The sequence below is a fragment of the Myotis yumanensis genome, unplaced genomic scaffold (genome assembly GCF_028538775.1).
Source record: "Myotis yumanensis isolate MYYU_CA2020_CCGP unplaced genomic scaffold, mMyoYum1.0.hap1 SCAF_24, whole genome shotgun sequence".
Lineage (NCBI taxonomy): Eukaryota > Metazoa > Chordata > Mammalia > Chiroptera > Vespertilionidae > Myotis > Myotis yumanensis.
Window position 1 is genome coordinate 1 of NW_027223775.1, and position 13,266 is coordinate 13,266.

Here is a 13,266-nt window from a genome sequence, read left to right on the forward strand (position 1 = left end):
ATAATGCTAAGTTATGGTTTACATTTAATTTGTAAAGAAATTGTCTTCTGTTATTGAAGCATGACTAAAAGCAAATGGTGGGATTGGGGAAGAAGGAAGAATTATCGTTCCCTTTATGAAATTTCTAGATAGAATGCAAAATTTGAATTATTCAAGGTTTTTTCATAAGTGTTCATTTAATTACAATATACTTAAATGTTTAATTTGAACATTTGTAGTGTTAAAATTTTCAGAATAAAGTTTCCCACAAAATCAAATTTGTCTGATTTTACTGCAAACATACAAATCAAGGTGTTTGGATGGTGAGTTATATTCATGGCCCTGCATCATCCAATGTGTCCATGACCACACGTACATAAAGTCTTTGAAGTGAACTGCATACAAAATGAGGCAGTGTGTTTTTTCGTCATGGCATGCTGCACTGTTTTCGAGTTAGAGAGGGTAAACAAATTAGGTATCTCCTTGGAAAACCTAAATGGATAAAAAGATTGAAAAACCTCAGACAAGGCTGAAAAACAAGGGTTCCTCCAACTCTGTGGCCCACACTTTGCACCCTAAGATACTGATAAGGAGCAGGCCTATCCTACTGGCCCCAGGAGGAAGAGGAGACCTTAGGGAAATAGCTGATGAGGTGGGCAGCAATAGAGCAACATGGCTTGGCAGCACAGCAGCCGAGGCCTCGGCATGAGGAAGATTGGCAGACACCTGTGGAAAGGAGTATAGGAAGAACATGCCATGCCAGCCCCTGTTGAGGGGCAGGTGGCAAGGCCTGAAGGTGCTTGGGCAGCCTAGAGGGAGAGTTCAGAGGAGTGGCTCAAGGAATCTGCTTTGACTCTGAGTGACAGTGGACATGCACACTCCCGCCTCCTGCCTAACCCCCCTCTGCCTGAACTGGAATTGCACTGCCCTTGTTGTGCAGGTGGTTCCTGTCTCATGCCCACACCATGAGGACCTGGTGTCACAGGCTCTATCCCTCCCAGCATCCAGGTGTCCCTGTGAGCGAAAAGGAATGGCCCAGGAACCTGGCAGCACAGTGGGGGAGAGCCCAGGCAGCCCCTCCTCACCCATCATGTCCGCTCACTGGGGGCCATGGCCCTCTCATAGTACTTCAGGGGATGGAGCCACAGGTCCTTGCCGATGATCTGGTAGGGCAAACAGACCTGGGTCAGGAGAGCACAGGGACCCGAATAGAAACCCAAGCAGCAGGCGGACATAGGTGGCTGTATGCTGGCATGGCCAGGGACATCCCACCTCAGCAATCCTGCCAGATCCTGCCACCAAGTGGTCAGAGGACCAGTAGAAGAAGCTGGGGCTGCTGTCCTGGTGCCCGTGGCTGTAGGCTTCTCGTTCACAATGCTGGTACCATTGAATGGGGGTGGCACGGGACTGCCTGTATCCTGCAGGAGAGGGGTATGTGAAGCTGGGCACAGCGCCTTCCCACCCTGCCCACCACCAGGTGCAGCCCATGCAGGGAGCATCCTCTTACCTATGAGGGTGATGAGATACTCCTTCACAATCACATGGTTGCGGAAGTAGGGGTTGCTGCGGAAGTACAGGCTAATGGTGCAGCAACCCCAGGTCTGCCTGACTTCCCTCACCTGCAGAAAAGTGGACCCAGGGAGTCAAGTCGCAGCCCAGGGCACGGCCTGTAGCTGTTTTCAGGGACAGGCTATTTCCCTACCTCCCCTACACCACTCCTTAGAGCAGGCGGCCTGACCTTCAAATCGAACATGTGGCCGAGCATGTTTTCATCTTGGACGCTGATCATGGTCGACAACTCTGGGTGGTTGACAAACTGCTTTGGGTCAAGGAGCCTGCACCCTGGGAGCTGGGCATGGACCAGCTAGAATGTACAGCCTGGCCTGGCCTCTCCTTCCCTTAAGGCCGCTCCTTCTCCATGAAAGGCAGAAAGGGGCACATCACCACTCTGTTTCCTGACAGACCCTGATGCCCACCAGATTGTTTTGTGCTGAGGACTTGGCAGGCTACACATCACACATTCCTTGCTTCTGAGTGAGGAATTGGACTACAGACGGCCTGTAGGGCAGCATTAGTTAGTCCTAGAAGAGCCAGTGCCACACAGCCCTGTCATTGGGCCTCAGCCCCTGCTGTATGTGTGCCTCTGCGTTGGAGCTCTGCCCCTGGGCCCCAGTTACCGCTTCTATGGGGCCTGTATAAGACGGAGGGTGTCTCCAGGACCCTGGGCCAGACTGGGGAAAACTGCATCGACCTTGTCCTCAATGATCTTTTCTATGGGAACCATCCCCGCTTACACTGTTCTCCTGCACTGTCCCATGCTCCTTGTGATCCTGCACCGCTACCCTCAAGGATACAGCTGTGAGCCAGAATCCAGGCATGCGGTGGATATTGAGGCTTCTCAGTTCAAAATAGGGCTTGAGCCTCTGCGGAGTCCTTTGCCTGAGCTGAGAGAAGGCCCTGCTGGCTTGCTCGTTCATGAGCTCCATCTCCAATTGAAGGGCCTGGAGCACCTCCAGAGGGGACCAGGTTAACTTGGCCCCAGGCCCTGACTGGGTCTGCTCCTGCTGCACTGGTTCCTCTTCTTCTGGCTCTGCTTTGACCTCTGACTGAGGTTCCCAACTCTCTCACCTGTTCCACTGCCTCCATGGTGCCCTCCACCTCCACCTGCAGGACAAACTGTTCTCCTACAATTAATTGCTCCTCCATCCACCCCTCCTCCTGGTGGTCACTCCCTTGCAGATCCCTAGTCACTTGTGCCTCCAGCCTCAGCTCTTCACTCACCACCTCCTCCTGCCTCCCCACCTGCAGATCGGGGAAAACCCCCTCTCCCGCCCAAGTGGCCTGCCATGGTACCACCTGCAGAAGGCCCTCTGTCCACAGGACAAAGTGAGCCTGTGCCTGCAACTCCTCCCCCAGGCCCTCCTTGTCTTCCCCTTGCTCCTCACTCTGGGTTCCCTGCTGCACCTCACTCTCTTCTCCCTGCACACACTGCTCTGCAGCCACCCAGTCCTCCCCTGCCCCCCACTCAAGATCTAGCCAAACTTCCTGGCCTGCCTCCAACCTCAGCTCCAGGGTCTCAGCCTCCCTCACTTGCATGAAATCCTCCCTCTCCAGCCCTAAAACTTTCCTCCAAACCTTCTGTGCCCTTATGTCCTGGGCATCACCACCTTCATGCACCAACGTGAAGCTAAAATCCTCCTGGGCCATCCTGCTTGCCTGGTCCTGCCTGGTCCAAAGGCCCTGGGATCCACTCTGTGGCCCCAGCCGCCCTGCAGCTGAAGGCCCCCCAGCTGAACTGAGAGGAAGAGCAGGGCCCCAGGAGCCCTCAGTCTCCCAACACAGCCTGACTCTGGATGCCCCCTGGCTCTGAGACCTGTGCTGTGAAGGAGCAGGCGGTGCAGAGCCTGCTGAGTCCAGGCAAGGCGATTGCTCACTGGTGCATGCATCCAGGCCCTGGAGTGCCGAGTGTGTGCACACTGGGCTCACGCAAGGCGCTGGTCATGTGAACATGTGGTACAGAAGGCACCTGGCCAGGGCTATCCTGCTGTTTCTGAGTGGGCTCCTGAAAAGCCTCTTCCAATCATGGACAGGGCAGTGGGCAACTCCCTGTGCAGCCCCGCCCTTCGGTCACAACCCTGGTGTATGAACCTGGCCCCTGCAGCCCAAGGTTCCTGAGGAAGCCCACCCACTTTCACACGCCAAAATCCTCCCCAAAAGCTGAGTGTGAAAACTGGAATGGAGAAAGGCACGCCAGTCCCCCACCTTTAAAAAAGGCAAGTTTTGTTCATGTGATTGCCTTCTTTGGGAACTGGTTTCACGTTTCATTCTTGCTTAACAGGAAAATAAACATTGTTGTGTTGAGGTTCCCCCCCCCCCCAGAATGTTCTGAGTGGCTTATGTGGTTGCCTGTGTACAAGGAAGGCTTTGGTCTACTGACATAGTTTTGACCTTTTCCCTTTCCCAAGTGCAACCCATGCAGGGTGCTGCCGTGCGCACCTGCCTCCATACACCCAGGCCTTAGCACCCTCCCTGGCGTGTAACTCCTCTCCTCTGACCCACAGCCATGCTCACTTCCTTGCAAGCCTGCCCCACACAGGGAGGGTGGCTCTACCTGTAAACATTCACACTCACAGGACAGGGCCAGGGCTTCTGTTGAGCAGTGCCTCCATCTTGAAAAGGTCAGCTGTCTTCTGACTGACCACGGCATGTCTATGTGAGTGACTGCCCAAGCCAAGGGAGTTGAGAGCCTAAGGGTCAGGATCTAAAGTCCGCCCCCTGCACTCCTGTAGTGTACAAGGTCCCTGTCCCCTGGGCAAACTATAATACGTGTCATCAGAAGTCAGCCATTCTTCCTTCCTCCTCCCAGACAACACCCTGAAAGAAGGGAACAGCCTCAGAAGGCCTTCCGAGGCCTGGTGTCTCCTCTTGTGTAGCCCTGCCTCTTTCCAGGCAGGCTGAAATGCAGCAGATGCTGCTTCCACAGCCCCTTGTGAGGTCTTTGCCCAATACTATTACAGTTCCCTCTACCAACAACACAAAGACAGCAACACCTTGCAAGCTTCTTTATGTTTCTTTCAGTGACACTCACGTTAGGTGGCATATGCTCTCTGACTCTTCCGCAGGCGATCCTTTTCTCCTCTTTTCCTCCTGTGTAAAGGGAATGGACAGAATCCCTCAGCCAACCTTGGTGTGTGGGCACACTCTGCATAGTTTCTGTCCTTCGGGGCCATATTTGATGTTCTGCTCCATCTCCTCTGAATCTGGAGTGTCCCCTTCTATACACTCACACCCACACTCACAGGCACTGGCATGCGCCCGAAGGTGTGTTGGGCCCCTCTGCAGCACATGTCCACAGTCAGTACACCTTGCCTTTTCCTGGCTTGTTTAATTTTCCTACCCCAGGACTTCAATATTCTCGTCCAGATCCTGCTGCCATTGCCAACATGGTGGGCTCAGCTGAGGGGAACTGAGCAGTGGGTATAACAACTGAAAGAAACGTGAATTAGAGGCACTGAAAACGGGTAAGGCCTGGGAAGGTAGGACTCCGCTGGAGTGGCAAGAGGCCCAGTGGGTGGCAGAAGCACCGACAACAGGATTGCAGAAATATGATGAAGAACCATGTTTGGTGCCCAGGGCCCTAGGCCAGTCATCCGGAAAGCCATGGTGCTTACAGCGCCCCCATCTGCTTACATTCTGTGGGCACCAGTTTCCCTTAGCTGCTCTCACACACATTCCGGGTGCACTAGGGTACCTCAAATTTACCCAGGCCTGGTTTTCCGCATTTACTTTTCTAAGGAGACTCACAGGGGCAACTACTCACCTTTTAATGCCCAGCAGGAGGGCTCCTTCTCTCCAACAGGTCCCCTCTGCCGCTCCCTCCTCTGGGTCCTGCATCTGCGGGGTAGTACTGCAGAGGATCCGGCCACAGGTCCTCGCTGATGATCTAGGAAGGAACACAGGGCAGAGGGGGACCAGACCAGTCTGCTAGTCTGCTTTTCACGCACGTGGGGCTTCCACCACCACATTTTCTGACAGTGGCCAGAGCAGTATCACCTCAGCAATGTTGCCTGACCCGGGCAGGGTATGTTTAGACAACCAGTTGAAGAAGCTGACGCTGCTTGTATCTTGCCGGCGGCTGGGGGCTCCACGTTCATAATCCCAGAACCAGAGGATTGGAGTGGAACGAGAGGCCCTGTACCCTGCAGGAAGGAAGTTGGAAGGCTGGATTCCCATCGGCCTGATATCCTCACCCACCCACCATTTGCCTGCTCTTCCAAAGGCCCATCCTGGGAACTGTCACTCACCTGCAAGGCTGACATCATATTGCTTAATGATCACTTCGTTCAGGAAGTAGGGGTTGCTCCGGAAGAAAAACATCAACCTGCAGCGGTATTTGGGAAGGCTCACTTCCTTCACCTGCCAAGAGATGCAACTAGTAAAGTGTCTCGTCTGCCAGCTTCTGGAGTGAGCCTGCTTGCAGGAATCACCCACCTCCCCTCCCCTTCTTTCTGCTCAGACACGTCCCACCGGGTGCCCAAGCCCCCATCCCAGGCTCCACTCTGCCTCCCAGTCTGACCTCCACACTGATCAAGTAGTTCAGCAGGTCTTCATCTTCGTCACCGATGATGGCTGATATCTGAGGGTGGTTCCGGATCTGCTTTTGGTCAAGGAGCTCTCAGAGGCTGTGAAACCAAATGGGCAGCTAAAAGCCACGGAGCCATCCTGGGGGCATATGAGAGTCGGCCGTGGATGGCAGACATTGCCCCTGTTCCAACCTCCTCACCGCCTACCTTTCTCCACACATGCTCACAACAATGGTACCTGTGGGTCCATGTTCACCTGAGCTCCAGCCTTAACAATGGGAGGGTCCATTTCCAGACATGTTCTGAGCCCTCGCTGTCCTCTGTGTGCCTGTGCAAATGACGCAGTGCTTAGGACAGCGGTTCTCAACCTGTGGGTCGCGAAAAATGAAAATACATCCTGCCTATCAGATATTTACATTACGATTCATAACAGTAGCAACATTACAGTGATGAAGTAGCAACGAAAATAATTTTATGGTTGGGGGTCACCACAACATGAGGCACTGTATTAAAGGGTCGTGGCATTAGGAAGGTTGAGAACCACTGGCTCAGGGTGTCTGCATGTACTCTGGCCTTGTCCCTGGTTTCGCTGACACGGAATGTATGGTCTCCAGAGACAGTGGCAGCACACATCTTCTAGAGATCCCTGTGGGTCACAAAGGCTGCATTCCGGGTTGGAAATAAGCCTTTTATTGCACAAGAGTTGCAATAAAAGGGTGTGTGTGTGTGTGTGTGTGTGTGTGTGTGTGTGTACCTCTGCTCCTTTGTGTATACCTGTGTGTGGGACTGTGGAAGGAGGGAGGAAGCCTGCCCGGAATTCCTATGGGCATCTGATGTGTTGAGAGAGGACACTGGAAGCATTCGGCTTAAACCTGGCTAACACGAGCTGAGTGTTTCCACTGAGCTTTTTGGTCAAAAAGGAAGAAACAAAAAACACTACCTCCAAGGACCTTTCCACTGCCCAGAAAAGGTGTCCTTCCACTATCTGATTGTGGCGTGGTACGTTGTGCCCATACTTCCTGGCCTGACACCTAGAAGCCGGCCCTCGCTTCGCCCAGTGCTGTGCCACCGGGGAGGGGAGGCCCTTTCCTCTGTCCTCCTCCCCTTCACCTTCTCCTGGCTCCTCCTCCACTTACTCCCTGTGGTCTTTGTCAGCAGTGAAGCCAGAAGGGCTCAGGCAAGGATACAGCTTGGGCCCAGAAGTTGGGGATGCACTGGATGATAGCCCTTCTGCACTCAAGAATGGGCTTTCTACCCCGAGAGGTCTTGCGCTTCACCTGCACGTAGGCCCTGCTGGCTCGGGCACTCTCGGTGCTCAGCTGGACCTGAAGGGCCGCCAGCGCCTCCAGTATGGGCCGGCTGCTTGTCCCACTGGGCCCTGGCTCTGCTCGCTGCTCCTCAGGCTTCGCCTCTGCTTCTACCTGGGACTCCGCCTCCTCTGCCGCACTCATTTTGTCCCCAGCCTCAGCTTCCACCACCTGGGAGAGAAGGTCCATGTCCAGTAGCTGCTCCGCCCCAGCAGCACCTGGGCCCTCGCCTCCTAGGGCCTCGGTTTCTGCACAGCGTCACGCTTAACGTGGATGTCACCTCGCCACCCCTCCTGCCCAGGCCTGCGTGGTCCCTCCCTCGCCCCGCCCTGCACCCGTACACACAAGCTCCTGTGTTCAACGGAAGGGCCCTTGCGGGTACACTTCTGACACAAAGTGCTGGCGAGATCCGCAGTCTACTGACCCAGCAGGACCCGCCCCCTCCCCCGCAAACCCCTTCATCAGGTGGCGCTGGTCCTGAACTGGGCAGCTGCCAACAAGCAGGTGGCAGTGCTTGGAGCTCACTCACTGCATGTCCCAAGGTCCCTTATCTGGATCCTTCAGGCATAGTCTTGGTTTCAAGGGGTGCGTCTCCTCCACAGGGGGTTTGGGCCACCTCGTGGAAAGGAGGATGCACCAGCTATGCTGGGTGCACTGGCCATGCACAAGCTGCTCTTTGCACATGAACTTCTATCAGTGAACGAGATTGCACTGGACCCCACTCTGCTCCGCCCCTCCCTTCGCCAGCACCACTGCCGGCCACCACCCTCCATACAAACTCCTCCCTGACCCCCTTCTGAAGTACATATAATTCTCTGGCCTTTTCCTGGCTGTCACCACCTGCTCTTCCCATTGCTGCAAGCGCCAGAGTTTGCACATGGCGAATTTGCTTTCTGTGTCACTTACAGACTGGTACACATTTGCCCCTGGCAGAATGGACAGTGACAGTACTGGCTGGTGTCTCCATGAGCTGGAGCTTGGTCCCAAACACCAGAGGTTGCTAGTCGGGCAGGTCAGGGAATTCACCTCGGTTTTGTGTTGGATTCCTGGTCAGGGTGATTCAGGGAAGAAAGGGTTCTCTCCTCTCTCTCTCTCCCCCTCCTTCTCCTCCTCCTCCTCCTCCTCCTCCTCCTCCTCCTCCTCCTCCTCCTCCTCCTCCTCTTCCTCTTCTTCCTTTCCTCTCCTCTTTCCTCTCTCTTCTCTCCTCTCTCCCCTCCCCCCCTCTCTCAGCATTAAACATATCCTGGGATGAGAAATAAAAATGTAATAATAAACAGGTTCATAGGATCTGGGCAAGAGGGGGCACCCCAACCTGGAAGGTCTCTGAGGTCCAAGCTGGAGCCAAGGGGAAGGCCTATGGCTGTAGGGGACTGTACCCTCCATTCTTGCAGATCCAAGGCGTAGGAGAACAAAGCCAAGAAAAGGGCTCATTCTCTGGGCCTGCAGGTCATGGCTTTGCTATCTGCATCTCATTTCTTTCATTCTCACTGGCTTTCCTTCTGAATATGTGGGTGCATATGCCCTTTCTGATTGGTGTTTGTCATTTCTTGAGACATGTTCCTAGTAGTGGGATTACTGTTCAAATGGGAGCTCCATTTTTTCAATTTTTTGAGGAAACTCCATAATATTCTGCATACTTGCTACACCAGTTTGCATTCCCACCAGTAATGCAAGAGGATTCCTTTGACACCCCATCCTCGCCAGCACTTGTTGTTTGTTGAATTGTTGATGATAGCCATTCTGACCAGTGTGAGATGGTATCTCATTTGTCATTTTGATTTGCATCTATTGAATGATTAGTGATTTTGAGCAAGTTTTCATATGTCTCTTGGCCTTCTGTATGTGCACTTTCGAAAAGTGTCTAAGTCCTATGCCCATTTTTTGATTGGAATGTTCATCTTCCTTTTGTCTAAACGAATGAGTTCAGTATACATTTTGGAGATCAGGCCCTTATCAGATATAACATTAGCAAATATCTTCTCCCAGGCAGTGGACTTTCTTGTTTTGTTGTTGTTGTTGTATCTGTTGGCTTCTTCTTCTCTGCAGAAGCTTTTTAATTTGATCCAGTCCCATTTGTTTATTTTCTCCTCAGTTTCCATTGCCCTAGGAGCTGTATCAGTAAAGATATTGCTAAGACATATGTCTGATATTTTGCTGCCTATGGATTCTTCTAAGATTTTCATGGTTACCCACTTATCTTTAAGACCTTTATCCATTTTCAGTTTATTTTTGTGTATGGTGTAAGTTGGTGGTCTAGATTCATTTTTTTGGCATGTATCTGTGCTATCTGTCCAACACCAATTATTGAAGAGACACTATGACTCCACTCTATGATTGTGCCTCCTTTGTCAAATATTAATTGAGCATAATGGCTTGGGAAGACTTCTGGGTTCTCTGTTCTGTTCCATTGGTCTATATGTCTGTTTTCGTGCCAGTAACAGGCAGTTTTGAGAACGGTGGCTTTGTAATATAGCTTGATATCTGGTATTGTGATCCCTCCAACTTTGTTATTCTTTGTCCAGATTGCTGTGACTATTTGTGGTCTTTTTTAATTCCATAGGAACTTTGGAGTCTTTGTTCTAGTTCTGTGAGATATGCCATTGGTATTTTAATGGGGAATACATTAAAACTGTAGATTGCTTTGGGTAGTATGAACATTTTAATGATGTTGATTCTACCAATCCATGAATACGGTGTGTGCTTCTATTTGCTTTGGTCTTCCTCTATCTCTTTTTAAATTTCCTGTAGTTTTCCAAGAACAGGTCTTTTACCTCCTTAGTTAAGCCTATTCCTAAATATGTTAATTTTTTGTTGCAAATGTAAATGGGATTTTTTGTTTTTTTGTTTTTTTAGTTTCTCTTTCTGTAAATTCATTATTGGTGTATTAATAAGCCATAGAATTCTGGGTGTTAATTTTGTATCCCGCTGCATTGCCAAATTCATTTATTAAATCTCCTAGTTTTTTGATGGATTCTTTAGGTATTTCTATGGACAGTACCATGCCATCTGCGAAGAATCACAGTTTTACTTCTTCTTTTCCAGTGCCTTGTTTGACTTCTTGTTGTCTGATTGCATTGGCTAGCACTACCAGTACTCTGTCGAACAGAAGTGGCAAGAGGGGGCATCCCCTTCTTGTTCCTCTTCTTAGAGTAATTGTTTTTGCCCCTTGAGTATGATGTTGTCTGTAGGTTTGTCATATAGAGGATATGATCCCTCTATTCCCAATTTGCTGAGAGTTTTTATCAAAAGTTGAGGCCCAGTGCAGAAAAATATGTGCACTCGGTGTGGGTGGGGGCGGGGGGTCGCTCAACCCGTCCTGTGCCCTCCTGCAGTCGGGGAGCCTTGGAGGATGTCCACCTCCTGGCTTAGGCCCAATGCCTGAGGGATCAGGACTAAGCTGGCAGTCAGATCTCCCTCTGGCAGACCGGGAGCCCTCGGGAGATATCCACTTGCCAGAGGGTGCAGGCCTAATCTGCAGTCGGATATCCTTAGTGGTGCTGAGGAGTGGGGACAGGCTCCCACCACCACCGCTGTGCCGGCAGTCGTCAGCCTGGCTTGTGGCTGAGCAGAGCTCTGCTTGTGGGAGACTACTGACCACCAGGGGCAGCTCCTGCATTAAGTGTCTGTCCACTGGTGGACAGTGTGCGTCATATTGACCAGTCATTCCCAGTCGTTTTGCTGTTAGGGTCAATTTGCATATTACCCTTTTATTATATAGGCGGATAGAGGCCTGGTGCACAGGTGGGGGCCAGCTGGTTTGCCCTGAACTGTGTACTGATCAGGGTGGGGGTCCTGCTGGGGTGCCTGGCCAGCCTGGGTGAGGGGATGAGGGCTTTTTGCAGTCTGTCCAAGCCCTCCAGTGGGGACCCTCAACCCATGGGGGTGCCTGGCCCGCCTGGGTGAAGGGCTGAGGGCTATTTTCGGGCTGGCCACACCGTCTTCAGGGTGGGGGGTCCCTACTGAGGTGCCTGGCCACCGTGAGTGAGGGGCTGATGGCTGTTTGCAGGCTGGCCAAGCCCCACAGCGGGGACCCTCACCACATGGGTGTGTGGCCAGCCTGGGTGAGGGGCTCAGGGCCATTTTCAGGCTGCTCACAGCCCCTTCAGGGTAGCACAGTTCTTCTGGGGTGCCTGGCCAGCCTGGGTGAGGGGCTGATGGCCATTTTCAGTCCTGCCAGGTCCCCGGGCAACCTATGCTCCCAGCCTCTCCTTTTTCTCTTTTTCTGTTTTTCTAGGATTTATTTATCTTCTATAATTGAAACTTTATAGCCTTGAGCAGAGCCCAGGTGTGGCTGGAAGCAGGTATCAGGATTTATTTATCTTCTATAATTGAAAATTTCTAGCCTTGAGTGGAGCCAAGCGCTTGCCAGGGCAGGTGGGAAGCTTGGCTTCCTCCATCGCCGGGAGCAACCCAAGCCTTCTGCTTGCTCCAGCTCCGTGGCCACCATCACCTTAGTTGGGTTAATTTTTATACTCACTCCTGATTGGCTTGTGGGCGTGGCTTGTAGGTGTGGCTTGAGCATAGCGAAGGGATGGTTAATTTGCATGTTTCTCTCTTATTATATAGGATTGGGTGTTGGATTCTATCAAATGCTTTTTCTGCATCAATTCATATGAATATCTCTCAATTTGCTTATGTGATGCATCACGTTTATTGATTTCTGGATGTATCATCCTACTTCCCCAGAATATATCCACTTTGTCATGCTGTATGCTCATTCCAATGTCATGTTGTATCTGATTTGCTAGAGTTTTGTTGAGGATTTTAACATCTATGTTCATCAGAGATCTATTGGCCTGCATTTTTCTTTCTTTGTATTGTCTTTATCTGGTTTTGAGATTTAGAGTAATGCTGGCTTCATAGAAAGTATTTGGAAATGCTCATTCCTTTGAATTTTATAGAATTGTCTGAGGAAGAAGGTCTTAGTTTTATTTTATTTTTTAAAAACTTGGTAAAAATCCCCTGTGAATCCATCTGGCCCAGGCTCCTGTCTGCTGCAAGGTCGTTGTTTTTTTTGTTGTTGTTTCTTGTTTTTTGACACTTCAATTTCCTTAGTAGGTATTGGCATAGTCAGATGTTTAATTCTTCCTGATTGAGTTTAGGAAGGTTGTATTTTTGTAGAAATATGTCCATTTTTTCAAAGTTGATCAGTTTGTTGGAGTAGAGTTGTTCATAGTATTTATTTACAATCCCTTTTATATCTGTGGGGTCTTTTGCTATTCTTCCTCTTTCATTTCTGATTGTTTTAATTTTGGTCCTCTTTCTTTGCTTCTTGGTGCACCGACCTAGAGGTTCATCAATCTGGTTTATCCTTTCAAAGAACCAGTTCATGGTCTTATTGATCTTTTGCAGTTTTTTTGGTCTCTATGTCATTTATTTGTGCTATGGTCTTCATTTTCTTTCCTGCTGCTCAGTTTGGGCTTTTCTTGTTGCTCTCTAACACTTTAAGTTGTAGAGTTAGATAATTGGTTAACTGTTTTTCTTGTTCTTTGAGTTAGGCTTGTAATGCTATGAAGTTCCTTCTAAGTCTGTTTTCAGCGTGCCCCATACATTCTGGATTTTTATGTTTTCATTGTCGTTTGTTTCCAGGATGATTTTGATTTCTTCTTTGACCTCTTTGGCGACCCAGTCATCTATCTTTATACACAACATCCCTGCTACTGTAATGGCAGAATGACCAGAATGAATGGTGGCTAAGACTTGCATTGCAGCAGCCAACCAGGCTTATCCAGGCCCTGATAGGCCATAGCCTTGGCCAGCCTGACCCCCCATCTGTCCCCAATAACCATTTCATGGCGGGACGGAAAAGAAAACCACCTATAGCTCCTCCCCCTGGTAAACACCACCCCTATGTTCCCCTAACACACAGATTGGAGGCGTGGCCTTCTGGCTAAATG